The sequence below is a fragment of the Dermacentor variabilis genome, unplaced genomic scaffold (assembly GCF_050947875.1).
Source record: "Dermacentor variabilis isolate Ectoservices unplaced genomic scaffold, ASM5094787v1 scaffold_14, whole genome shotgun sequence".
NCBI classification, from domain to species: domain Eukaryota; kingdom Metazoa; phylum Arthropoda; class Arachnida; order Ixodida; family Ixodidae; genus Dermacentor; species Dermacentor variabilis.
Genome location: NW_027460302.1, coordinates 10,986,027 through 11,012,501, shown reverse-complemented (window position 1 = coordinate 11,012,501; position 26,475 = coordinate 10,986,027). Strand labels below are relative to the sequence as shown.

Here is a 26,475-nt window from a genome sequence, read left to right as displayed (position 1 = left end):
TTCTCGCGTGTCATCAATAAACTTGGTGTTGAATTGTTCGTGAAGGTTTCGCGGTCAAGAATATACCAGGTTTCATTACTTTGGTGCAATTTTCACCTTGTTATTAACGTTAAAACAAATGTAAACAAACCATTAGACCTAGGGGCAAAAACGACATTTTCTTAAATTTTTAGCGCTAAAACCCTTGGAGCAGTGGTGCTCAGATTTTGCACTCCTCCTTTGGAATAATTAGGAGAATAACCAGCTACAATTTCATTAATCTACAATAATTAGTTCAAAAGTTATTGACTACTGAATGCAACTTCATTTTATTAATCCGCCCTAATTTTCGACCACATGTGTGTCGAATTCTAATCCACCAAATCTCAAATAAATAAGCATGATCCGTCAATAAAAAGTGGAAATTCGTAATCTACGACCTCGAATTAGTATAATCCAACCATTATTTTAATCTAGTTTGGCGATATACTCTTGTAATAGACGAGGAAGAAAGCATAGCAAAAATGTAGGCACGGGCGGCCATTTTGAACCTCGTAAATGCCATTCTGAATCCACGCCAATCAGCTTCAAAGTAACGCACAAAGCTACTTCTTTTTTAACTGTTAGTTAGCGAGAGACCTAGGAAACAAAGCCATAAAATTATTTTTATTCAATTATCCCTTTTTCATTAGTAGAAAATCATTAGTTTTGTAGCTTTTACTCACATTGCACAGAACTAACATCAAAGCCTGTTGCAGTATAGAGGTGCACTGCACAGAACTAGCGATACGTAGTTTTTGATGGAACAAGCAATTAGTTGGTGGGGAGGAGATTCCACTATGACAAAAAAAGTGCACAAGAAGGCTCAAAGCAAGAGTCAAACCTGCAACCCAGAGACACGAAGAATCTGTCTCTCCAGGTCTACTCTCGAGCGAGAGTAACCACATAGAGCGTTCAGTTTCGTGCAAAGAAACATGGGACCTAGAGAAGGCGAGCATCATTTGAAAAGCGCCATGGACATAGATGAACGCTTCATCAAGGCAATGATGGAGTTACGACATGACTCGCCACCAACAAGAGAGGCATTAGATGCCATTTTGCACGAATTCCAAAATATGAAAGCCTTGGCTCTTAGTACAATTGAGCATAATGCATACTTAACGGGCAGGGCTGAGGCTGAGTCCAAACAAGGTTCCTACTCACAAACTTTCTCAGTAGGAGGCGAGCAAAACAAGAACGTGCAGGGATCCAAACGGGCTCTGCTAATTAAAGATACGACAGGAACAGAGAACCCTCAACAGCACATAAGAGCTAAACTTAACAATTTCGAGCCAACTGAGTTCGGTCTCATTGATGTTGAGGTGAAGAACATCAAAGACGGAGTTGCAATAGTTGCAGATAAAGTTGAGGATCTCAGGAGCTTAGAGTAGGCCTTAAGGGCAACCAGGAGACTCGTCATTTCTCTACTAGGATTTCCGAAGGTCTTTCTCCCGAAGTAAAGATTGTTGGCGTGGACCTAGGAGTCAATGAAAAGGAGATTCCATAGAGAATCATCCAACAAAACAACCTCAATGGAAACGAGGAGGAGCTCAAAATAGTTTGGGTGACCAAAAAAGAGTCATCAAAATCTGTCACCTTAAGAATAAGCAACCGAGAACTTGTAAATGAAATGGTAAAAAGAGGCCATGTAATCATTGGTTGGACCCGATGCAGAGTTTATGAGAATGTTCTCGTCTCAAAATGTTCGAGATGTGCACGCTTCGGGCACATAGAGTAACAGTGCAGATCTAGAGAGGTTAGATGTACAGAATGTGGTGGAGCCAAATACTACAGCGAATGCCAGGCAGAGACCAAATCCTGCCCTGTACGCAAGGAGAAGGGCTTTAACTATAAGAAACATTCCATGTGGGATGCAACATGTCTCGCCTTTGATGAAGCCTATGAGTCTCAGAGGAGACGTATGGGTTTTGTTTCAAAGTAAATAGCTCAAGGTCTCATTTTATACCTGTATTTCCCTTCAAAACAAAAACCTTTCTCTTGTTTTTTAATAATCATAAAAAATGTGTACTAATTCACTCAACATAATTCAACTAAATCAAGCTAGATCAATAAAAGCTACAACTCAATTAAATAATTTACAGACCCACTTTCAACAGGATATTTCAGTTGTTCAAGAACCTTACGCACTAAATAATAAAGTAATAGGCTATCCATTAAAATCGAAAATAGTGAGTCACCCAGTTCTCCCAAAAACAGCCATCATAATCCATAACGAAAAAATCCATATTTTCCCATTCCATACCACACAAAATATAATAGCCATAAGAATTAAATGGCAAGACGAATACATCAACCTAATTAACTGTTACGTTTCACCAAAAGATAACATCGAACCCTATTTGTTAGAGATTGAAGAAATTTTAAAATTAAAAGATAAAGAGAATGTAATAATTCTAGGAGACTTTAATTCTAAAAACATAGTATGGGGAGGCCAAACCTGTGAAACAAGAGGAGAGAAACTTTTCGAATTCATTGTTAGAAACGATTTAAATATATTAAATAACGAAAATTCACTCCCTACTTTTGAAACTAAAGATGGGAAAAGCTGGATTGACTTATCTATTATCAATAAAACTATGGCAAACAAAATACAAAAATGGGAGGTTTTGGAAGAAAACTCTCTTAGTGATCATAGGTATATAGCAATAACAGCTTTCAATAAACATACTGAACCTATAAAACGCCTATGAAGGGAGAATATCAGGTACTAGAAAAACTCAAAGGAGACACAGGTTCCAAGAAATAGTAAAAGACGACATAGTAAATACTACTCAGATAGAATTAATAATAAACAATTTTTATTGTAAAATCGAAAACAGTAAAAAAAATATACCAAAACAATAAAAACAACAGATTCAATAGCAAGACCATGGTGGAACATAGAATTAGAAATAGAAAGGAAAAAAGTAAGAGCATTAAGAAGAAGGTTTCAAAAAGCAAATGAGGATAACAAAGAAAGTTTGAAACAAGTATATCAAGCGGCATTACAGGAGTATAACAATAACATAAGTAGAGCAAAGGACTCATCGTGGAAAGAATTGTGTTCTACTGTGAAAAACAAAAATCCATTTACGGTTCCATACAAATTAGCAACAAACAAAATTAATCCTGTGATAATTTCGGTTATTAAAAAAGATAATGGTCTTCAAACAGAAACAGAAGAAGAATCTGTCGAATATCTACTAGGAAAATTGTACAACTTTGAAGAAAGCCACAAGAAAACACCTGTTAATCCAAATATTTCAGATAAAATAGAAAATCATGAATTCATACCTTTTACTACTATAGAAGTAGACTGTGTAATGCAAAATCTTAAAAAACGAATTGCCCCAGGACCAGATAACTTAAGAACCTCATTTATACAAACACTTTACTATTCACATAAACAATTCTTTATAAAAATTTTCAACAGTTGTATTAAATTAGGTTACTTTCCAAAACGTTGGAAAACTTCCAGGATCATTTTAATACCCAAAAAACAAGAAATCAGATAAACCAGAAGAAACTTACCGTCCTATTGCAATCAACTCAATACTAGGAAAAGTTTTTGAAAAATTGATTAACAATAGAATTTATCATTTCTTAGTGGTAAATGATTTACTACCACTAAATCAATATGGATTTAAGCATGGTACATCGGCAATTAATGCACTAGACAATATAAAAGAAGTCATAAAGCAAAACATGATAAAATGCAGTCCCTTATAATTTCCTTGGACATCAAAAATGCTTTCGGGAACATTAATAAAGAAATAATCATTGATGTTATGCAGAAGCATCAATTACCTACATACCTTATTCAATTAAAGCGAACATTTTGACAGAAAGAACTATAATTTATGTCTTCTACAGTCAATTTTAGTAAAACATTAGAAAGTGGTTCCCCTCAAGGATGTCCACACAGCCCTACACTATGGGATCTCACTATTTCAGAGCTTTTAAATACTAGAATGCCAAAAAAATGTCTTTATACAAGCATTTGCAGACGATGTCACTTTAACAGTCAAGGGTACTAGTAGAGCACACTTAGAAAGAATAGGCAATGAAGCATTACAGAAACTCTATCAATGGGCTAACAATAACAAATTAAGTTTTAATCCTCAAAAATGCGAATCCTTAGTTCTAGGAAATAAATACAAAGGCAAACCACCAAAACTACAATTAGGCAATGAGGTAATAAAGAATAAAGATGAACTAAAAATTCTAGGTGTGATTTTTGACAAAGGACTAACCTTTATTCCACATCTGAAAGAGGTAAAAAACAAAATCACTCAAGTGACAGCCAAAATATCGCAATTCAGTAAAATAAATTGGGAATTGAAACCTACGCAACTAAGACAAATCTATATAAGGGGAATCGAAAGAATGATTATTTATGGCTCTCAAGTATGGTACAAACAGCATACACACATTATAAGAAAACTAACATCAATTCAGAGAATATTTTTAATAAATATATGCAAGGGTTTCAGGACAATATCAAACATGGCTCTTCAAGTCATATGTAACGTCCCACCAATACACCTAACCATACAAAAGGAAAATGCTTTATATGAAATAATCCATAAAGGCAGCAATTTCATATTTAAAGAAAAGTCTTTTAACAAATCAAATATAGCTGACAAAATAGAATTATGGCATACTCACCCTGCTGAAAGAGTCGCACTAGACTACAGAACTGAATCAATCAAGGCTGATTACAACATATATACTGACGGTTCAAAAGATGGTGAAAAAACTGGCGCAGCATTTGTAGTTATTACAAGAGAAAACAAAATTCATGAACAAAAGCAATTTTCCCTTCCGGAATACTCTAGTAATCTTGAAGCAGAAACAACTGCTATATTAGAAGCTATTAATTATATATCTAATCAAAAGGAGCGTTATCATTTCTAGATTTTAACTGACAGTCTGTCTACCTTACGAGGTCTAAAGAATCCATATAATAAAAATCCATTCGTAAATAGAATAAAAAACGGGATACAAAAAATATCTTTAAATCATGAAATTACATTAACATACGTAAAGGGGCACTCAGGAATAGTAGGCAATGAAATTGCAGATGAGTTGGCAAAAACAGCATGGAAGTACGGCGTACAAACAACATTACCAATGACGAAATCCTTCCTCAAAAACTTATTGTCTAAACAATGCACAGGAAAATGGAACAATTATTGGAAGAACGCTAATAAAACATGCAGCAGAATGGATTGAAGACGTAGGAAATATACCTGCACATTTTCCACTAAACTATTACACTACACAAGCTGTCTCGGGTCATGGAAGATTCCCATATTATTTCTTGAGATTTAACATCATAGAAAGTAATATATGTAAATGTGGCTCTGTTGCAAAAAATTTTGATCATTATCTATTGACATGTACTGAAACTAACGAAGAAAGAAAAGAGCTAAACAAAATTCTGAAAAGTAACAAATCACCTAACAAACGGGAAATTATTAATAATCCTGCAGCATTAAAAGTTATTGAGGAAATCACAAGGAAAATAAACGAGCATGTATATACACACAATATACAACTATAGCACAAAAAAGGTCAATGAATAAATAAGATAATCATTAAAAGTACCTCTAAATAAGTAATAAATATTTAAGTATACATACTCGAAATATGTATATGTGTGGCTATATATATTTATATGTGTGTGTGTATATGTATGTATGTGCATGTATATGTATATATGTATTTATATCATTTTTCTAACACCTTAATACTCGAACCTTAAAAACTTCTATCAAGCTCCTAGTTTGAAAAAAAAAATTTAACTAAGGATAACGAAATTAAGAACAGCAAAAAGAAAATACTTGAGGGAAATCATTAAAAGCATTTCTAAATTCTAGTAAATAAGTAGTTAAAGTTCTCAGAAAGATTTTTAATAACAAAAGAACAATATGCTAGAAACTTTAACGACTGTACCATACAATAAAAATATTAACGAGGCCATGCATATCGAATGATCAAAAATATATGTATGTAAAAGTTAATTAATGAAAAATCTACTGGAAAAATCCTTTCAATTTCTCACTTGAAGTGAACCCGCCAGCTGCCAAAAAACTAAATAAATAAAACTAAAAGAGGACAAAAATCTAAATAATCTCCTTAAAAATGTGTTCGAACCATCATTCGGTCAATTGACCCTATTATTATCTACTACAGTCATCAGAAAATATATGTATGAACACACGTGTGTATACATATGAACATATATGCACAAGAATGGGCACTTGCACATAGCAATAATTACTTAACATATGTTTAAAATACTCCTGTACTATACCCACAAAGAATACAAGAAATGGCATGTTCACATTATATGATTCCGCCAAAATAAAAGAGGTAGAATATGCCATAATAATCTTTCCTCCCGGCATGTTCATATTAGATGATTCCGTCGGGAGGAAAACTAGTAAACAACAAAGAGATCTCTCCTTAATAAACAAACTTATGCAAACAATCAATCTTGGCTAAATTCCAAGGCGAATAAGACGAAAAGCTGAAAACCAGCATAACCAGCAGGTTCACGGAAAGTGATTTCGCTGGAAAAGGTAAAATTCTCAATAGCCCTAAAGATATTCGGCATGTTCACTTGTGTGATTTCGCCGAAAAAAATAATAAACTATCATTCACGCCTAGGCGTTTTAGCTCTCAAAAAAAGTAGCAAAAACAAGAGGAACCTCTTACTCAATAAACCGCCCGGCATGTTCACCGAAGGCGATTCCGTCGGTAGTCATAACGGTCAATCACGCATTTTTCACCTAGCGTGACTTTCGCCCCCCTCAAAAAAAAATCTAACGGGCATGTTCACTTAATGTGATTTCGCCCCAAAAGGAAAAAGAAGAGGAACCTCTTATTCAACGTAACCAACCGGCATGTTCACCAAGGTGATTTCGTCGGTAAGCTACCATACTAAAATGTAACGGGGCACGTTCACTTAAGGTGATTTCGTCCCAAAAGGAAAAAGAGAAGCTCTTATTCAATGTAACCAACCGGCATGTTCACCAATGGTGATTTCGTCGGTAAGCTACTATGGTATCATACATTCTTTGGTCGACGAAGTCGACAAATTTATAATTTCACCATGGGGAAGCACTCCTCACATATTTCGAAACCGGCATGTTCACAGAAGTGATTTCGCCGGATACTTATAAAATATCATTTGCAAATATACAAGGTTATCAATCAAAAAATGGCATGTTCACAGTAAGTGATTCCGCCACCAAAAAAAGAGAGCAAATTAATAAAAACAAAGTGCAAGTCCACTTCCCCAAATCTCATTAAAATCGACAATTAAAAGAATACCCCATAAACTCTTAAGAAGGGTGACATTACAACCTAGGCAATAAAACCAAATATTTAATATGCTGGCAGTTTCTCCAAGTGATATGTTGAACAAGAAAAAAAATCACCTTGGTATCTATTCTCAATTAGCAATAGAAATATTAATTACTCAATTTAGCAACATGTATCACAAGAAAGTTAAATCCAACTAAAAACTCTTTCAAATCTTAGATAAGACACCCGCTATATATTTGCACATACTATTAAGCATATATGTGCCCACTAACGTATATGTATATGAAAAAGCCATTGAACATACAACTCTCAATAACCAAAGTAATTAAAATCAAAACTGGGAGCAAAAATACAAACGTGTAACCTTATGCATATTAATATAGCAATTTAGAGTAAAAGTGAAACACAAGATAGTCCAACTATATTGACTACATAACTATTTCTATTTGAATCTTCCATCAAACGACTCAGCATTACACAATCTCTCTACAAAAAAATAATAATAAATATTTCCATCTTCCGCACAAGAATTCCACAACATATTAAATATAGATAGGATAAATAAAACTTTAAAAGCAATCTATCACTGTACTAGTACTTAAAGATGTTTTTAAGTTTCTTACAGGCAGACAGGAAACTCAAGACAGAAGAATGACATCAACCCTATTCAAGAATCAACCGTAACAAGACAAGACAAGAAAAAAGTACGAAACCAGAACAAGAGAGTGAAAAACCAGAACAAACTATAGGAAAACATCAATCAAATGATATTCAATAAACGCCCCTGATTTCGTTGCCCGTTCCCTTGGTCGTGGCCAGCCGGATGGTAGCTCTACCCCCTTTTATTTTTCTCTCACTCCCTTTTTTTCGCGCTCTCTCTTTCTTTTCTTTTTTTCTTTACTTCCTCCTTTTCTTATCTATCTCTCTATATTTACTTTTTTTATTATTTTTTATTTTTATATCCCGTTATACTTAGTGGCACGGGAGGGGCTCATTATTTTTTTTTCTTTCTTCTTATTGTCATTATCTTTATTTATTTATTTATTATTTTTATTTTTCCTTTATATTTGCCCCACTCTAACGTATGTCCCTATCTACTATCTAGCGAAACCACAGCCTAGGGAACGGGCTTGGCAAAATCAGCGGGGAAAGATGGCCCTGTTGAGCTTGACTCTAGTTTGACTCTGTGAAGAGACATGAGAGGTGTAGCATAAGTGGGAGGTCACGGGATACGGCCTCGTTTCGGCGGGGTCCTCGTGGCCGCCAGTGAAATACCACTACTCTCATCGTTTCTTTACTTACTCGGTGGAGCGGGAAGCGGACCATTGAGTTGTCCACGCTTCTAGTGCGAAGCGATGGGCCCCCGTTCTCCCTTCGGGGCGGTGCCGGTCGGGCCTGCGCGACCTGTTCCGAGGACAGTGTCAGGCGGGGAGTTTGACTGGTACGCGCGTACTCGGCATGGCCGGAGCTCAGAGGGTATGAGCCCACGCCATCTTGGGCCCAATACCCGGCTGCAAGGAAGTCGTGAATAAATACAAAAATACACCGTTTCCCGCCCGGTTTGCGCAACGAATGGAGTCCCTACACGTTCAAAAGTAGCCCCAGCTAAAATTTGGAAGAGCCAAAGCAAAAGTACCTTGTTTTTGAGGAAAAATGCAGGAGCCCGATGCAACCGGCCAGCCGAGTACTTGCACGAGCGCGCGTGCAAGTGGTCGGTTGGCCAGTTGCATCGGGCTCCCGCAATTTTCCTCAAAAACAAGGTACTTTTGCTTTGGCTCTTCCAAATTTTAGGTGGGTTACTTTTGAACGTGTAGGGACTCAATTCGTTGCGCAATCAGGGCGGGAAACGGTTTATTTTTGTATTTATTCGCGATTTCCTTGCAGCCGGGTATTGGGCCCAAGATAGCGTGGACTCATACCCTCTGAGCCCCGGCCGGCCGACTACTTCCCCGCGTATTCCCAAAAGCAAAGCAAAAATAAACGGTGGGGAAAACCTGTACCTGCAAAGATGCATACCAGGTTTAAAGCCAATTGAAAATAAATGAAAAGGGGTTGTCAATTAATACCCAAAGCGCATATTTTGTGAAACCTGGTATGCATCTTTGCAGGTACAGGTTTTCCCCACCGTTTATTTTTGCTTTGCTTTCGGGAATAAGCGGGGAAGTAGTCGGCCGGGGCAGTACATCTGTCAAACGGTAACGCAGGTGTCCTAAGGCGAGCTCAGCGAGGACAGAAACTTCGTGTAGAGCAAAAGGGCAAATGCTTGCTTGATCTTGAATTTCAGTACGATTCGAGACCGCGAAAGCGGGGCCCCTCGATCCTTTTGGCTTTAAGAGTTTTAAGCAAGAGGTGTCAGAAAAGTTACCACAGGGATACTGGCTTGTGGCAGCCAAGTGTTCATAGCGACGTCGCTTTTTGATCCTTCGATGTCGGCTCTTCCTATAATTGCGAAGCAGAATTCGCCAAGCGTTGGATTGTTCACCCACTAATAGGGAACGTGAGCTGGGTTTAGACCGTCGTGAGACAGGTTAGTTTTACCCTACTGATGACCGGTCGTTGCGATAGTAATTCTGCTCAGTACGAGAGGAACCGCAGATTCGGACACTTGGTTCACGTGCTTGGTCGAGAGACCAGTGGTGCGAAGCTACCATCCGTGGGATTACGACTGAACGCCTCTAAGTCAGAATCCCGTCTAAGCACCGCAACGATATCGTGTGCACTTGCGGCGAAAGCGGGTAAGATTAGCGCCGGATCGAGCGCGGCGGGCTGCCGCGCTTCCCGGCTCAATGACGCCAAATGAAGCCAAAGAGCGCTACACCGGAGGCCGAGTATTGTCGAGGCCACTGGTCGCTCTCCGGGGCTATGGCTGGCCTGAATCGCTGCAGTGTCAAATCGTCTGAAGACGACTTAGGTGCCTGTCGTGGTGTCGTAAGTAGTAGAGCAGCCACCACACTGCGATCTATTGAGGCTTAGCCTCTGACTGGAAGGTTTGTCCGCGGTACACAACTGAAACGTACATCCTTCCCGAGCAAGCAAGGGATCGCAGTACCAACAGGAGCGAAGAGCGTAGGGTCCTCTCGCGTGAGACGGAAGACAGGAGGAGCGAGCTCTTTGCCGGCGACTGGACTCGCACGAAACGGTTGCCGTGAAGCGCAGCCTATTTTCCTTTATTTTCTTTGTTCGCTCTGTCGCAACTCCGTGCAGCAAAAGGCGAAACGGAAGGGGACCGTTGTCGCAATGTGGCTCCGCTTGAAGCGGGGCCAGTCTTGCTGGCGCAAGAGGGTGCTTTGCAGACACATTTGCAGCGGCTTTCGGCATCGTCGAAATCCGCGATCCCGACAGAAGGATGGTGCGGTTGCGTCTCGAACCGGCCGATTTTCGGGGCGATGTGTGTTGGCACTATACACGAGTTGCAAATATGCCCGCCATTTCCTGTTGTAGTCGACGAGAGAGAGACTCCAGAGAAGAACCTCGTGTTCCTCCTGGGGCTATAACGGCGGGGCCGGCGTTGACTGCTGCCTCGCGCACGCTAGATCAGGGGGGGCTGCATTTTTTTTTTTTGCCGCCACGGCTGACGTGGTTGCGGACTTTGCCGCGCGCAGGCGCCGACGGACCGGCGCCTACCGGCCTACACACAATTTCGGCAGCAGTCCCATGGCCTCAGTTTTAGTCCCCGTGTGGCTTAAGCGCCGGGCATTTTCACTCGCTACTTGGCTTAAGCGCGGGCGTTTAGTGGTCTCCGTGGCCGCCACGGCTGACGTGGTTGCGGTCTGCCGCGCGCAGGCGCCGACGGACCGGCGCCTACCGGACTACACACAATTTCAGCAGCAGTCCCGTGGCCTCAGTTTTAGTCCCCGTGTGGCTTAAGCGCCGGGCATTTTCACTCACTACTTGGCTTAAGCGCGGGCGTTTGGTGGTCTCCGTTGCCGCCCCGGCTGACGTGGTTGCGGACTGCCGCACGCAGGCGCCGACGGACCGGCGCCTACCGGACTACACACAAATTCAGCAGCAGTCCCGTGGCCTCAGTTTTAGTCCCCGTGTGGCTTAAGCGCCGGGCATTTTCACTCGCTTCTTGGCTTAAGCGCGGGCGTTTGGTGGTCTCTGTTGCCGCCCCGGCTGACGTGGTTGCGGACTTTGCCGCACGCAGGCGCCGACGGACCGGCGCCTGCCGGACTACACACAAATTCAGCAGCAGTCCCGTGGCCTCAGTTTTAGTCCCCGTGTGGCTTAAGCGCCGGGCATTTTCACTCGCTACTTGGCTTAAGCGCGGGCGTTTGGTGGTCTCCGTGGTCGCCACGGCTGACGTGGTTGCGGACTGCCGCGCGCAGGCGCCGACGGACCGGCGCCTACCGGACTACACACAATTTCAGCAGCAGTCCCGTGGCCTCAGTTTTAGTCCCCGTGTGGCTTAAGCGCCGGGCATTTTCACTCGCTACTTGGCTTAAGCGCGGGCGTTTGGTGGTCTCCGTTGCCGCCCTGGCTGACGTGGTTGCGGACTGCCGCGCGCAGGCGCCGACAGACCGGCGCCTACCGGACTACACACAATTTCAGCAGCATTCCCGTGGCCTCAGCTTTAGTCCCCGTGTGGCTTAAGCGACGGGCATTTTCACTCGCTACTTGGCTTAAGCGCCGAGCATTTTCGGGCTTAAGCGCGAGCGTTTGGTGGTCTCCGTTGCCGCCCCGGCTGACGTGGTTGCGGACTTAGCCGCGCGCAGGCGCCGACAGGCCGGCGCCTCCCGGACTACATACAATTTGAGCAACAGTCCCGTGGCCTCAGTTTTTGTCCCCGTGTGGCTTAAGCGCCGAGCGCTTTTACTCGCTACTTGGCTTAAGCGCGGGCGTTTGGTTCTCTCCGTTGCCGCCCCGGCTGACGTGGTGGCGGACTTTGCGTAATGTTACCCGTTGTTTCACAGGAAACGGGCGCCGCGAGTTTCATGCTTTCTTTCCAATTTGGACATTTGTCTTCATGTACGGTTGCTGGAGCTGTGTATAACTTTATAGAGCGTCTGAAGAAAAACAACTTGTTTGGAGCTTCACATTTAAGAGGAGCGGCTCCTTAGTACGAGGCGGTTTTCCTTTCACTTTCTCCCGATAATAGTACTCATCTGCCACTTCTCTCACCACGACATGATTTTTTTTTGGGCGGGGGGTTCTTTCTTGATCCTCAAGTGAACAGACTGTTTCATACATCACGCAGACGTCCGCATCTATCCAGTAATGATGCCATTTACAAAAATCCTTAACAACAGGTGCCCGCACCTGTTGTGTTCTTTGTGTTCTTCAAGAAAATGAACCACAGGTTTATCAATTATGTGCGCAAAAATTTTCTCCATCTGCACCAATACGCCACCACCAAAATACTTAAACAAGAGAGAAAGCGTCCGAGGCCATGAGGTTTCGAAACTGCCGCGCTCAGAACTTTTCACATCCGCCATTGGGAATATAATTTGTAACCGTTGTAAAAAAAGAAAAAGGAATCAGATTTCAAGTGATCATTGAAAGTGGCCGCGTTTTTTCGGGGCATGTCCTGATGAAATAATTTCACTTCAGTTCATTGGTTCAATTGCATTTGTTGGCTCCTTGCAGCATGTTTAGATTTCATCTTTTTCAGTATTGTTAGTACTCTCATTGTAGCCTGCACATTTTTCGGTTGTTTTGAGGTATCCATTCCTGAATGATGTTTTTCTTCTCCTTAAAGCTAGCCGTAGAACAAGCGCTTTCTATCTAATCATTACAATAAGAATCCAGCATCATCGGCGCGATTAAAGTTCGGGAACTGGCGATTTTTAATGCCGCGATCACGAAAGTTAACAGCATGTTCATACAAGGGGTGACGTGACGCAAGGCGTGATTTTTCAGCATACCAGTCACGATATCTAATCGAATCTAAGATTGAAATGGCGTTCTTAATAAGTTTGGTTCCAGATAGAACAAACAGAAATAAAAAAAAGGTTGTCTTTGATTGCCATTCAAATCTTAAGACCGCGTGTAGAAAATGTTCCGGCTTACATTCGGCAAATCAAAATGAACGGCTAAAATTAGTCGATCCCATTAGGTTTCATGCGGGAGATCACGTCAAAGGCAGCCATTCTTCTTTACATGGTTTCTCTATTTTGCGCTGTCATTTGCGCACGCAAATTTCTTCGTACGGGAATTTTATGAAGCGAAGGCAGCTACAGACCATTTTCATTGTTTAGTTCATGTTCGTAGGCGCAAATTTTCAAACCTAGTGCTTGGAGGGCCATTTCCGCTGCTCTGGAAGGGCATGACAGTGCCCGCTCTTTCATTTCTCCAATCGCTCGCAAACACATTGCATTGCTAGTCTACAGCGGCAATACAAAGTGACGTTTCACCATGCACGTCGAAGTTGATTACCAGTACCGCGCCAGCGTCGACTGGCCGTCGAAGCGACGAGCTCAGTAGCGCATGCGCAAGGGCCGACACCACCCCAACCGAGCTTCCCTGCTTATCGGAGAGAGCAGGTGCGCGTGAACACGGGCGCGCCTGAGTATCTGAGTTTAAAAAAAAAAAAGAACTGTGCCCGAGGCATTGACAAAGACCAGTGGTCGCGGTCGCTCTGAATCTTAAAGTTTATAGAAAAGGTGGGATGGCGGCGCTTCCTCGAGGGTCAAAAGGTACAATCGTTGAACTAGCGCTCCCGGCGTCAAGTGGAGTGCATCCTTCTTGGAACGGTTTGCAATTGCCTGCTTGAATGTGCCGACCACGCGTCACGGCTCGCGTATAGAGCCAACCGTTGGCAAGAACGCGTCTAGCGTAGCAGCAGAACCGATCGCGGTTGCGATAACCCATCGCTGGTAGCGAAAAAAAAAGAAACACCCACACGCAGTTTGTAGCAATAACCGCACAAACTAATGTGGTTTTAAATGTAGCTTCGCAGGTCACAGTAGAAGGGCACTGAAACTTTCTCATAACGCACACCGCAGTAGTCCACAAAGAACAAAGCGCACAAAATAGATCTGATACAGCCGCACTGCATTATTTCGTGTTTTCACTATATCATAACTTTCGTGTGCATGCCACGCAGGACAGGAGTAAAAGGCTAAAAAAAATGATACGCGATCCTAAGCTTTGACTTGGCTGCTGTGGCACTCGCTTTTTAATTCTCTAGGCGAACGCAATGCAGAAACTGAACTCGAATTTCCAATAATGGAAGTTCGTATTTGGCGACTTGGTTGTATTTTTGGCTAATATTTGCGTTTTCGCCCGTGCATGCGCTTCACTGCGCTACTCTTTGCCCCTTCAACGCGGCTTCGCTGCCCTGCGAGAGTGTTCTGCGTTAAGCCGAACCAACAGGCAAAAAGCCTGGCCGCCGCCACCTTGTTGAGAGCGGCGCCGGGGACACAATTGCGCCTAGCACATAGAGTTTCCCCCCTAAAACTGAAAAAAAAGTAGCCTTACTTAAACGAGAAAGATGCCACGAGTGCCCCAACGGAAACCTTTAAGGGTTACCGAAGGGTAACTGAGGGCGACGCAACGAGCTTTGGCAAGAACGACGATGGGTGTAGCGTCACGAGGGATAGGAATAGAGCAGATTGCAGGGCGAGCGAACAATCGCGAGTTAATGCCACCTTAGTTTAAACCATGAAAAAAAGAAATGGGCATGCAATGTGGGGGGAAGATGGTCGTTAAGGGTTACGGACTCAATTCCAAGAGAAGGGAAGCGTAGCAGGGGGTGGCAGAAAGTTGGGAGGGCAGGTTAGAAGAGGAAATGTGCAGGGACTACCTGGCGACAATTAGCACGTGACCGGGGTACTTGGATAATTATGGGAGAGGCCTTTGCCCTGCAGTGGGTGTAGCCAGGAGGAGGATGATGAAAAGGTAGCAACAGGTCTTCATAACATACAGGTTGGAAAGCTGGAGCACCTTTGAACCCTTGAATATATTTCGCAAGACTTGGCCACACGACAAGTTTGTTTTCGAGGCGTTCGCTCCCACTGCTGCGAAAATGTGCACACAAAGGCTGCACAGTAGTTGCCAGAAATCGGGCACTCTATTTTTCTTTCATAGGGAATCTTTCTTCCACTAGGACCGCGGATTTTGGCAGGCGAGCTTGCGTTTGCGCTGTGGTTTACGGATCCAAGCAATAGTGAACTCTAAAATCTAGTGTTGGCTTTGAGCGGGATTCACATTGGTTGCCAAACCCAGGGGTAATCATACACCCCCTCCCCCCTCCCCGTCCTATAGTGGCTCATTACAGCAGACAGAAACATCGCATAAATAACAATTCTATTTCTTAGACATATAATTTGCCGATTCTCCCTCCTGGTTCTTTCTTTTGCTGTTATTTATTTTCTCGAAGGCCGTAATTACAAATTTGCTGGTGCGGCTGTCCCATTTGCGCGGCAAGAAGTGCGACGCTACACACAGATGGAGTGGCCGTTTAATTACTCTCGTGGTCCGCGAACCGGCATCGTTGCGTATGGTATAGGAATGGTGCGTGTGAAGTCAGTGCTCGCTTCGAGCTTGTGTTCTTCATTTTGATTGAATGAAGTCTCACCTAAGTGAGCGGTGGCCGATCCCGGAGGTAGTGCAATACCGGGCCGACCTGCGGCGGAGGTCGGCCCGGTATTCTTCCAACTTCGGTAACTTCCAAAAATAGGTTTAATATCGTGTGTCCACATAGAACCCGTATCAGATATTAAGCTGATAAGAACAGAGTTTTTTAATTATGCTAGTTACAATACATCAAAAATATGTGTTACAAAACCAAGGAAAAACGGATAAAAGGTGTATAATCTAAAACAGGCAAACAAATGACTAAAAAAGACCAGTTAGTGGTGTTATTAACAAAAGGCTAAAGCTGTAGAGGTGTAAAACATGGCAAAAAAGGCGCTTCTCTAGAAACATAATATCATCTAAGAGGTGCCTACATGGGCTCTAAACATCTTTGTAGAGGCGCTGATAGTGTCGCTGATGCACAGGCTTTTGAATGTCCGTAGGTATGACCTACTGCACAGCCTGCGCATCACGCGATCATTCCCCTGATCCCAGGTGCCAAGGCAGCCGACGACCACCGCGTCGACCGTCACGCGTTGGAACCGCCGGAGGAGATGACGCTGTACAGGGGCGTACTTCTCCTCCTTAGCCTTCCGGGCGTCCTGGAACGCCTGCAGCCTGTTCTCGAAAGGGCAGCAGACGTCCAGGATCAGTGCCTCCTCTCCACGGGCCAGTACCAGGTCGGGCTTGAGTGATGTAGTGCCCACGACCTGGTTCTCTGCGATGACGGTGAACCTCCCCAAGGCAGCCTTTTTTATTCTGGCGACGATGGTGTTGTGACGCTCCGTCATGGCCCGACTCTGCCGCATGCAATGGCAGAGTACATGCGGCAGTGTCTCCTCCCCGTACCCGCAGCTCCTACATCTTTTATCGGCTGCGGGTGCCCAGAGTCTTGTGGCATTGAGTTGGAGGAGATTTAGTCGGGCTCGATGCACGAAGCGCTAGTCGATGAAGCGGGTGTAGCGGCCGGACCTCATGAAGTGTGAATTTGCCGGGTCGGCCGCCACACACACCATCGCCTTGCCCTGGTTTGGTTTGTCATGCAGAGCTCTGTCCCTTTCGGTGGAGAGGAGCGCCCGGATGGTCTTGGCCAGCTTGTGGCGGTTCCTCGCTGACACGGAGGCCTCTCCGCTGTTGATGCGGGCTCCATGTTCCAACAGCTCCCAGGCTACGGAGAGGCGACGGGAGGCTTTCCGGGCCTCCGTCCACACAGACTGGACCTGTGTGGACGTTTGTCGGAAGTCGCCCTCCGTCTCGCCTGAGAGGTAGGCCTCCATGTCCTCGGTGTTCGCGGGTCGTCTTAGCCGCCTTCACACGACGCCCTCTAGGTCCCCTGCTGCACGCTCCCGGATCTCCACGTCGGTCGACGTCAGTAGCTTGAAGGTCCCATCCACTCCGCAGATGTCGCTGAGCTCCGCCGCAGGTGGGATCCCTGCACTGCCAGCCTGAGAGCTTCCGTACAAGTATTCATTGGAAGCTCTGGCAGGCACGTACAGGGTCTTCTTGATGAGCGGGCGGAGCTCCTCGTCCAGGCGTTGCCACGCTACATTGCTGGCAAGGCCCACCCTCATGGCAAAGTTCAAGGCTGGATACAAGAATGTCTTTATGGCATCCAGCCTTTGCCATGGGGCGAGCATGGAGGAGAGCAGCTTTCTGCCTAGATGGATGGCCTCGTCGACCGTCGTCTCGTCCGGTAGCACCCCGAACCCCACTGAACTGCCAAGGAACTTGTGCCCCTCGAAGTCGCCAAGCGCCGGAATCGGGTCGCCACCCACGGTGAAAGAGGTGGGCCGTGTACCCACGGGGTGGCGACCAGACAGGTGTAGAGACCGGCACTTGGCGGCGTTCAGTCGCAGCCCAAGCCGGGCCGACAGGGCAGTCATACGGTCCAAGCGGCCCTGCAGGGTGGTGGGATCCGCGGCCAGCAGCGTCAGATCATCGGCGTAGGCAAGGATGTTGTGCTGCTTATCGCCTCCCTGTACTGCACGGATGACCGGGTCCACCACCAGATTGAAAAGCAGGCCGCTCAGAGGACAGCCCTGTCTCAGCCAGGCTCCGATGGTGATTGGCTCCGTAATGCCAGCTGCTGCCACGACGCAGGTGGTGTTGGCGCGGTAGAGGTCTTTAGCGATGGTACCAAAGGCCTCCGCCGCGCCGGCGCAACGGACAGCGTCGACGAGGGCCTGATGGGCGACCGAGCCGAAGGCGTTGGCAAAATCGAGGAACCCCACGCACAGCTCCCCACCTCCTGTCCTGGCATCATCCAGGCGTCTCCGCAGCACGAAGTTGTGTTCAAATACCCCATCGTGAGGCAGGAAGCCCTTCTGACACCTGGACAGTACCGCATGGTCGCCCAACCACCTCTGCAGCCGGGTGGTGAGACACCCGGCATACAGTTTGGCGTTCGTGCGACCAAGGGCAATGGGTCGCCAGTTTGTGGGGTCCTCGCGGTCGCCCTTCTTGTAGATCAGGATTGTCCTCGTCGACTTCCAGCTCAGGGGCGTGCGGCGGTATTGGAGGCATACGTTGTATACCGCCGCCAGGAACCTGCCCTCAGGGTCCACCTGCCTCCAGTGGTGGTACGTGAGGCGGTCCTCCCCTGGAGCTGTTCTCTCGCATTTACGGAGCTTGGCTGCGACTTCTTCCGGTGAAAAGGGGCACAAGTCCAGTTCTTTGGTGACCGGAAGCCTTGACCGCCGGATGCTGGTATCCACAGTTGTTGGTTACCAGAGGTTCGAGTAGTGGTCTTGCAGTGCATGGGGGACAATCGGGCAGAGCTGCGACGGGCCTTCAGTGATCAGCCGCACTGCCCGGCGCCGGTTCCTTCTGTACAATGTTTGGATCTGCTGGGGGTTGTCGGGGTTCACCTCCCGCCTTCGCGATTCGCGCGAGTCCCCGACTGGCAGCCGCAGGTGTTTTGTTGCGGCTGCAATGGCACGGTCGAGGATGTTTTCAAACCGTGCCCACTTTCCAGCAGACTCAGGCAACCGGCTCAATGCCCGCAGCTCTGCCGTTTCGTCCGCTAAGGGCCATGCACTGCCCTCTGGCCGCATGGTACCAGCATGTTCTTCCTGGGTCCAGAAGTCCTGGGTGCTTCCATCATGGTCCTGCACATCTGCTCTGCCTGGGGAGAGCTCCTGCATGGCCGCCGGCTCGTGAGCCTCGGAGGCTGGTGCTCCCGGGCTGCCTCGGTTGGACAGCAGCGATGGTGTTGGAGAGGGAGTGGCCGAGGCCGCGGTCCGCCCTGATTGGGTTGGCGTCCGCTGAGAGGGTGCCTCGGCCATCTCGTCATCAGTGTTGGCTTTGAGCGGGATTCACATTGGTTGCCAAACCCAGGGCTAATCATACACCCCCTCCCCGTCCCATAGCGGCTCATTACAGCAGACAGAAACATCGGATAAATAACAATTCTATTTCTTAGACATAATTTGCCGATTCTCCCTCCTGGTTCTTTCTTTTGCTGTCATTTATTTTTCTCGAAGGCCGTAATTAGAAATTTGCTGGTGCGGCTGTCCCATTTGCGCGGCAAGAAGTGCGACGCTACACACAGGTGGAGTGGCCGTTTAATTACTCTGGTGGTCCGCGAACCGGCATCGTTGCGTATGGTATAGGAATGGTGCGTGTGAAGTCAGTGCTCGCTTCGAGCTTGTGTTCTTCATTTTGATTGAATGGTCTCTCACCTAAGTGAGCGGGGGCCGATCCCGGAGGTAGTGCAATACCGGGCCGACCTGCGGCGGAGGTGAAGCAGGCTTGAAGCACTCCGCCAACTTCCAAAAATAGGTTTAATATCGTGGGTCCACATAGAACCCGTATCAGATATTATGCTGATAAGAACAGATACTACACAAAGAGAAGTTTTTATTGCTAGTAACTTACATGGCACATGCATATGCACACCTTCCTGTGTGTAACAGATAGCAAAACATAGATGATATGTACAATGAAAAGAAGGAAAGAAAACGAACGATGGTCGTATTATTTACAATGGTTCTTCCTGTGTGGAAGTTGTGTTAGCGTATATGCTATGGTACAATCCCTTATCTCAACATTTTCTGTACAGCTCTAGGTACGTTACACAATCGTTAACATGGTATTGTCATTTTCCGACGTGGCTGTTTACTGTGACTTCACTCAAGACCTGTGGCGCAAGGTCCACTCACATGCTAATTGTTTATTTCCTGCGTAGGCTGTGTGCTTAGACACTTTCCTACATGTGTTGTACCTTATGACATTTATGAATCGACAGTGCTCTTCGACTGGAGAGCCTCTTTTTTTTTTGGGGGGGGGGGTATATTGTATTTTAATACTTCGTCATGGGCGCTATGATCTTCTTGGTCTTAACCTTCCAAAACCGGGTGTGCCACCTCCTTAGGAAGTGGTCTACCCCGGTCCTAGATAGTTCATTAGATAATATGATTTTCATCAAATTCCGAATCTGTGTCAAGACCGGATAAAGTGCTTTTTGCGGCTTCCTTTTAAGCTCTGCCAGCCCTCTTCTCTTCCACATACAATAAATAATAATTACTGTTAACAGCTTGTCGAAGCGGTTTTTTTTCCTCTGGTTGCAGAAGTCGACACTTAAAGGTATTGCATGCGACTTTCCATACTGCTTTTGCTGCTCCCCATTCTTTAAGTGCGTGACTTTGCGTTTCCAACTGTGTACAATTCGGGCAGTGGTCTGTCGCTGTGATTCCAAGGTGTTTCAGCCGTGCTCTGGTTGGTAATACTCCCCATCGGCTCTTCCACTCGAAATCTTTTATTTCGCTCGGTAACACCGTTTTCTTCCACCATGTCCATTTTTCATTCGCGCTTTTCTTAATTTCCTCTAGTTCGAGTTCCTTTATTGCCATTTCAGCGTTTACTTCCGCTGGTTTGATTTCACTTATTGGGATGTTAGGGCATAGTTCTTCAATGGCTTTGGTGGTATTAATTGCATCCTTATAAAAGCCCATTGGGTGTTCTGCTCGGGGCCCGTACCATTTTTCCGTTGATATCTGCCGACCGAACGTGCTGGTCCAATAGTGGATAGCCACTCTGCCTACATATTGTTTGTTGTTGATCAGCATCTCTACTGTCTTGGCTGCTAGTATTCGTGCTGTTTGCCCTACGTTCGGTATCGCCAATCACCCTCTCGACTTTGGTAGCCTGAGTATTCTTCGCGGCACAGGCGCCGGTTTCTTACGCCACAGGTAGATCCCGATTAAGGTTTCCAATTGTTTCGCCACGAGTCTTGGCATGCGTGCGATTCGTGCCACGTAGAAGGCCGGCGCGCAGATCTTTGATCTAATCACTTCAGCTTTGTTCACCAGGCTTTGCTCTGGATGCGTTGGGTCATCTGCCACCTTCCGTGCTTTGTTCAGGGCTCCAGACCAGCTTTTGGGTGATACCTCGCCTGGCTCGAACCACACCCCTAGTACTTTGACTGCGTCTAAGAATTCTATTTCACCTAGCTCCTTTTCGCAAAATGTACCGAATCGGAGCGCTTTACTTTTTCTTTCATTTATTTTGGCCCCGGATAGTCTTGCGTATTGCTCGAATATTTGTAGTACTGTGCTATAGCTTGCCTCATCTCTTACAAAAAGAGAGATGTCTGCGAAAGCAGAGATTTTTATTTCTGTGCTTCCAGTTAATGGAAATCCCCTTATTCTTTTTTCCTCATTAATTTTTCTCAGAAGTGGATCAAGTGCCACCACGAAAAGACTGGGTGATAGCGCGCACCCTTGGCGGACTCCTTTGGTTACCTTGAAGTTTTTGGTTACTCTGTTATTAATTAGGATGCCGCTTTGCGAGTCACGGTATAGTGTTTTTATTATGTCTATGAATTGTTGTGGGAAGCCAAAATGCGACATCACATTGAACATGTATTCGTGTCTTATGTTGTCAAAAGCTTTCTCTTGGTCGAGTGTTATAAAGGCCCCTTTGACCTGCTTCGCCTTTGCATATGCTAGGGTGTCCCTTGTGAGGGTTAGCGCAGCGAAAATTGATCTGCCAGGGATCGCTGCTGCCTGGAATTCTGATATAATAGTCGGCAATATCTTGCCTAGCCTTATTGTGAGGATCGATGTTGCGATCTTATAATCTGTGTTCAAGAGAGTGACTGGGCGCCAGGCATTTGTATCGAGTGGGTCCGTATTCGCTTTAAGTAACAGCACAATCCTTCCTTTGCTGAAGAACGCAGGTTTCGTTTTGTTCCTTATTAATTCGTTTAAAGTGTCTTCTAGCTTTGCTCCGATTTCTGGAAAGAAGGTATAGTAGAATCCTGTCACAATTCCATCAGGTCCCGGGGCTGAATCTTTATTCATGCGACGAAGAACGCCCACTATTTCTTCTTTCGTAGCGGGTGCATATAATAACTGTTTATCTTCTTCCTTGACCCGCGGTAAGTGTGGCATCCATGTGGGTGTGTTTGGTTCAGGTTGGTCGATTGTTTCTTGCATTCTCGTTGCAAAGTGTTCAATAAAGAGTGTTTCGATTTCGTCCTGATTTGTTAGCACTTCCCCGCTTGTGGTACGCATGCTCCTGATGCTATTGTTTTTCCCAGTCGTTGGTCCTGGATTGCGGTTTTTTATCTTCTTCCGTTGTTACATGTTGATCTTGGAATGTCAGTGGCGGACTTGTTCCTTGTTTTATTTCTTTGATATGGTTTTGGTATCTGGTGCGGAGGTCTGATAGGTATTCTTGCGTGCAGAACGTTAGTTCACTTCCTCTTTCAATTATCCGTATTCTTCTCGATATTTCATTTAGTTTTTGTGTGATTAGTTTTTTCCTCTCTTTTCCTGCTTCGATCAGAATTCCTTTCCATTGTTCTTTTAGTTCGTCCCAGGCTGTGCTTTCAGGGTTAGTTGCCATACATCGAGACAGCTTTTCCTTAATAAATTGACAGGCTTCCTGATCCCGTAGTAGGTTTGTGTCCATTCTCCACCTGTTCGATGGACTTTCGCTTCCACATTGTCCTTTAAGCGTGAAACTCAGCGGTTTGTGGTCGCTAAAAGTCTTCAAACCTTCTGGGCCATTCATTATTTGGATGTCTACCACGTCGGATATCAGATTTGAGGAAAGGTACACTCTGTCTAACCGTGAGTCTGTTTTCCCGCCAGATCTTGTGCCTCCGAATTCGTTACCGTGTGTTACAATCCACGCGTCTGACATGTTATGGTACAGTAATAGTTTGCGTAACTCCTTTGCATGGTGGTTGGGTCTTCCCTGGCCGGGACTACGAATGTCGCGGACCGAGTCCAGGACGCAGTTGAAATCTCCCACTACGATGCATGATGATTTGCTGGGTACATAGTCCCATATATTTTTGAAGAACTCATTAGTGAGGTTCCGTGTTACAGGCGCATATATGTTTATTATCTTAATTTTCTGATTACCTAACCGCATGTCTAGGCAAATGATTCGGGCTTTCGAGTGAAATGTGCAGAAGGTGTGGCGTCGAAAACGGCCGGGCACAAAAACTACACCTGTTCCACATGCCCTAGAGGGTGTAAGGGAAAAGAAAGCATCGACCCCGTTTGTTTGACGGAAAACAACCACGTCTTGTGGTGTACGCATGTTAGTTTCTTGGAGAAATAAAATGTCAATCCCCTTCCTTCGGGCAAAATAAATTAATTGTTTCTGTTTTTCGGTATTCCGAAGACCTCTCACATTAAATGTCATGCAATGGAGGCTTTCCATTGAAAAGAGGAACAGAATTAATCCAACCAGGGCGAGATAGAGCAAAAGGCATTTTTGTTCTGTGGCCGTTTGTTTTTTTTTTTCGATTTAATTTAGTGTGCATTACCGCGGTTGATCGTGCGCTCGGTGCTGCCCGTCTTATCTAGTAACCAAGCGTCTGTGTAAGTCAGAAGCGCTGGTATCGCCAAGGCGTGTATATGCATATTCGTTTTTTGTGTGTGTGCGGGCTTAGAGCGCCGCGTTATCTACGCACGCCCCGCCCTGTGAAGATAGGTCCATTTCGCTCTCTGAGGAATCTGTTCTTTCAATCGAAGGTGAATTTTTCCTAGGTTTTTTAAACGTCGTGGTTTTGGAATCCCCCTCGCTGCTAGACACTTCCCCTTTATTTCTTCTTTGTTTATTCGGACTTTCGCTTTCCCTCTCTTGACTTTGTTCGTTATTTCCATTTTTCCGCCGGGATCTGGAGCGTTGTCTGTGTCCTTTTGTCAAGAGTGTATTAGTGGGCGTGGCTTTCTGTTGTCTGCTTTCGTGCTTCGTTGAACCTTGGTTGACCAAGCTTCTTCCTTTTGTTGACGATGTTACTTGCGGGGAGGAAGGCGGGGGCATGTCTGTCTGCTTGTCTGTCTCGGGCACTAGATATCGACCACTGCTCACGATGGGTTCCTCCTCGAAATTTTTTTTTATCGTTTGCACTTTTGTTTCCGTAATTTTTGTACCTTGCATTTGTTTTACTCGCGGTGTTTTGGGGGTTCCTCCTTTCGCTAGGGGAGTCGGTTCTGCCGACTCCCCTAGCGACTCCCCTTGCACTTCTTGAGTTGCGTTCGCGTCGTGTTCTTTAGGTGGGGCGCTATCACTCGTCTCGTCAGCGGTATTGGTAGGTGTTTGCTCATCTGTTGATGTTCCGGTGTCTGTTGCTTCGCCTGAACTGGTGTCATGTTTGTGGCGAAATTCGAGCTTGACGTTTTCGACATTTCCTGGCTATTGCTGCCGCTTTGCTCGTCACCACTCCAGTAATCGCGTCTGGCGCTTGACGGTTTTGCGTCACGTGGCTGCAGCACTTGTAATCCGGAAGACTTAGGCAGGGTTGGAAACTCTTTATCTGATGGTGTAATACGCGGCGCGTGTGTGTCTGTGTTCGGGAGGGCCCATGCAGCCCCCGCGTATGATTTCGCGTACGTTTTGCTGCGAAAGCAAGCTCTGGTGCCATGATGGCCCCCGCACTTTCTGCACTCTCCCTCACACTGTTTGTCCTCGTGGCCGAAACTACCACATCTTTTGCAGAACGGGGCTGTGCATGAGTTTGCCATGTGCGACCCATCCCCGCAATGCGCACACACCCGACGCATGCCGCGGTATTCACACATGACCCGAAACCCTTGTACAGTTAGGAAGTTTGGGATGGGCCTCGACATCTCTATTCTAACCACACGTACGCCGTTTAGTTTGTTTGTGCGGTTGTTTGCTTTGGCAAAGGAAACGCCCTTTACCTTGCCGAATTGCTGCAGGGCAAAAGATAGCGCTTCCGACGACAAATGCACAGGATAGTGATATACACTGACAAAGGTAACGGGTGGGCCAACGGCATCGACCGGTACCTTGACATGATTGACGAAAAAGCCTTCTGCTACCATTAATCTGGTTGCCTGCATAGCGTTTCGCGTACAAACAAGAAACTTGGCTCCACCCATATGTTGGAGAGCTAAGACACTATCTTCGCCAGCTGTTTTTTCCACCGCATCGATCAAATCATCAATGGAAATATCTCCATCCGGGGCATTAAACAAAAAACAATTTTCCCGTAAAGGGGTCTCACTACAGGTCTCCTGGCTTGGAGCGTTGCCATGCTGCTGCTGGCGTGGCTCCTCCGAGCTTCGGGTCGGGACTACTTCCACTAGTAGTGTACAGCTGGCGCTGAATGCCACTGTACTCTGGTAGACCGGGGCCTCAGCAGGGGGCGTTGGCTCCTCGGTAGAACTGGGGTTGGCCGGCGGCTTGACAGGGGGCGTTGGCAGGGGTGCTGGCTCCCGTGATCATTGGCCGCCCGGCAGGCGTCAGAGAGGCCCGCTGAGTTGCTCCGGTGCTCGGCAGATGGCGTTCGAGCAGGCAGACAGGCAGACGGGCGGGCGGGTTGAACCGGGCAGGCGCTTGGAGATCCTGGAGGTCCGCCGTGGTCCCGACGCGACCTCCGGGGCAGCAGGGATGACTCGTCGAGAAGTTCTTCTCGGCCTGGGGCAGCGTTCTTAGCCAAAAGGCCGAGAAGCGATGTCCTTCAGTTCACTCCATTGTACTACTGCCTTGTGGGCGCCCTGCCGACATTGGTAACCTCAGCAACAGCGTGGGCAATTTTATAAAATTCAGCCTGTCTAGAGACTCTATGCTCTCTATCTGACGAATAAACTCGCGACGCCTCAGTCTTTCGCTGTTAACGAAACGCTGTCGCGTAGAAACGAGACCCGAGTACAAGCTTGTTTGTAAGGTCAAACCAACGACGGCAACCTCGTAGAAAACGGAGCAGGCGAGCGGAAAACACGCGCAAGGGGAATGCTTACTTCCGCCTGAATGCGGCCGCTCGGGGTGACTTTCTTTGAGGCCTTCGTTTTGCAGCCCGAGCGCAAGTGTAATATACCACGCGCATTTCCTTCATTCCTTTTTATTTACCGCAAGGCCCACTGAAAATTTTGATACGGCACAGGCCGGGACGGATTGCAACGTGTAGAATCGACCGGTAGAATTAGGTAGCATGCCCCATGTACGAAGACGAGCAACATAGAAGTGAATGGAAAAAAAATATAGAAAAGACTGCGCACTCCTTCCAACCAGAAACAGAGGGGGGAGAAGAATCGCCATGTGAAGCACAGGTATTGTATATTAAAAAAAAGTGCTACCTCATAATCTTTACCACTATCGCGCGCGCGCGTGTGTCTATAT

General features: G+C 45.9%; 1 non-coding gene and 2 pseudogenes across 1 annotated transcript; all 3 read right to left on the bottom strand.

Moving 5' to 3' along the window:
• Positions 1–15,876: 15,876 nt before the first annotated feature.
• Positions 15,877–16,069, bottom strand: LOC142567865 (U2 spliceosomal RNA). Its single transcript, XR_012825271.1, has one exon. It is a non-coding gene; the product is annotated as a U2 spliceosomal RNA (small nuclear RNA).
• A 160-nt stretch (positions 16,070–16,229) lies between these two features.
• Positions 16,230–17,507, bottom strand: LOC142567796 (uncharacterized; annotated as a pseudogene).
• A 2,048-nt stretch (positions 17,508–19,555) lies between these two features.
• On the bottom strand, positions 19,556–19,729 carry LOC142567854 (U2 spliceosomal RNA; annotated as a pseudogene).
• Positions 19,730–26,475: the final 6,746 nt, after the last annotated feature.